The following is a 1,759-nucleotide window of genomic DNA, read 5'->3' on the forward strand; positions in this document are numbered from 1 at the left end:
CCCGATCTCCGATCGCCGTACTCCACCGCGTCGGCGGCGGCGCGACGTGGCGCCACCTGCTGCTCCTCCTCACCGCCTAACCGCTCGCGCTCGCCCTCCTCGCGTTCGTGCTCTAGTGGCGTGGCGGAGGCGTGGACGACGCCAGCTCCCCTCGCCTGGCCGTGCCGGCCCCGTCGAGGCTGCAGTCCCTCCACTCCTCCGCCGCCTCCTGCGTCGAGGTACTCGCCGCCCCCGCCTTCCCCTAACTCCGCGGCTGGTCCTTCCACTTCGACGCGCCGGACACCCACCACCCCAAAGTACTACCTTTCCAATCTCACCTCCGCCCTCTTCCTCGCTGGTCGCCGGCCGATGTGTCCGACCTACTGATCTTTTGCTTGCTTGCCAGGTGTGCATGCAAACGAGCACCTCCACAGGCCTGGACTAGATCCTGCCGTGGCTCTTCTACCACAAGGTCATCGGCGTCGCACACTTTTTGCTCTTCATCGAGGGCAAGGCCGCCAAGCCCAGCGCCGCCGGCGTCCTCGAGTCCATCCCCGTGCGTTCCTCGCTTGAGATTTCCAAGAATCCAGTAGTACCAATTTCACTCTGCTTGTTCTCAATCTCTGATTCTGTTTCTCTTCTTCTTCTTTAGGGGGGTGAAGGTGGTGTACAGGACCAAGGAGCTTGAGGAGCAGCAGGCCAGGTGGTCCGAAACAATCTTCGCCGCCCGCGTGCCTCGTCGGGCTATACACAAATTCATTTCGATGCCCATTCTGATGATGTATATGTTTCACCTGCAGCCGAATCTGTAACGAAACCTGGCTCGCTGGATTCTTCTACAAGCCTTGCAACCACGAACTGTTTTTGAAGCAATCACTCAACATGGAGATGACCATTGTGATGGCCCGGGTATGTATGTTTGTTTTAGGCTTATCACCAACAATTATTAATAGTGTTCGTTTAGTGTATTGTATTTATCATAAACAAAAAGCATTTTTCTTCATGGTAGGAATCTGGCATGGATTGGATAATGCATCTAGACAGCAATTAGTTGTTATATCCCGGTAGTATTGCATCAGACGCCTGTTAGTTGACGTCCCCGATGATGTTGACATGGTTATTTTTCATAACTATGTAAGTATACGGTGGTCCTAATACACCTGCTGGACTTCTTATGCATAGTAATTAACTTGCATGTCTGCACTCTGCAGGAAAGCAGCGTCGAGTGTGATGATATAAAAGATCCACTCAGTGAGGTAAACCTTCTCTGTATTTAAGAACATAATTTCCTCAAGTTCCGTTGGATATAATGTTGGCTGATGTAAACAACTTATGTCTAAATACTCTGATATGAATTTTGTTTGTTCGGTTTACGTCTGAAGTATGATACTGTGGTATGATTTATGTGTGTCTGATACTGTTTACATTTGCTTGAAAAGATAGTTTCGAGTTGCCTTGTTATCTGCGTAGCTTGCCATACTTCTATTTAGCCTATAATCCCAGAAATAAGTTCTTATGCTCTTTTAGTGTAGACTGGGCATGGATCTAGCTAATTTTGCATATTACCCCGAAAGAAAAGAGAAGAGAATGAAAGAATATTAGACCTCTGGTATGTGCAACAAGTCATCGCTGACAACAGATTAAGTAACTTTGATGAATTTTGACATTCAATTCTTTGCTGCTTGTTAAATTTAATTAAGAGCGCCGAACCTAGGTGTGTGCAGCCTTGCTTTTATCTCTACTCCTAAAGAAGCAGTTGGTAGGATTGCGTCCACGGCAC

The 1,759-nt window shown here is 48.7% G+C and overlaps 1 pseudogene; it reads left to right on the forward strand.

Moving 5' to 3' along the window:
- Positions 1–385: 385 nt before the first annotated feature.
- LOC123177250 (glycosyltransferase-like KOBITO 1) lies at positions 386–1,248 on the forward strand (annotated as a pseudogene).
- Positions 1,249–1,759: the final 511 nt, after the last annotated feature.

Source organism: Triticum aestivum, unplaced genomic scaffold, assembly GCF_018294505.1.
Source record: "Triticum aestivum cultivar Chinese Spring unplaced genomic scaffold, IWGSC CS RefSeq v2.1 scaffold76249, whole genome shotgun sequence".
Taxonomy (NCBI): Eukaryota; Viridiplantae; Streptophyta; class Magnoliopsida; order Poales; family Poaceae; genus Triticum; species Triticum aestivum.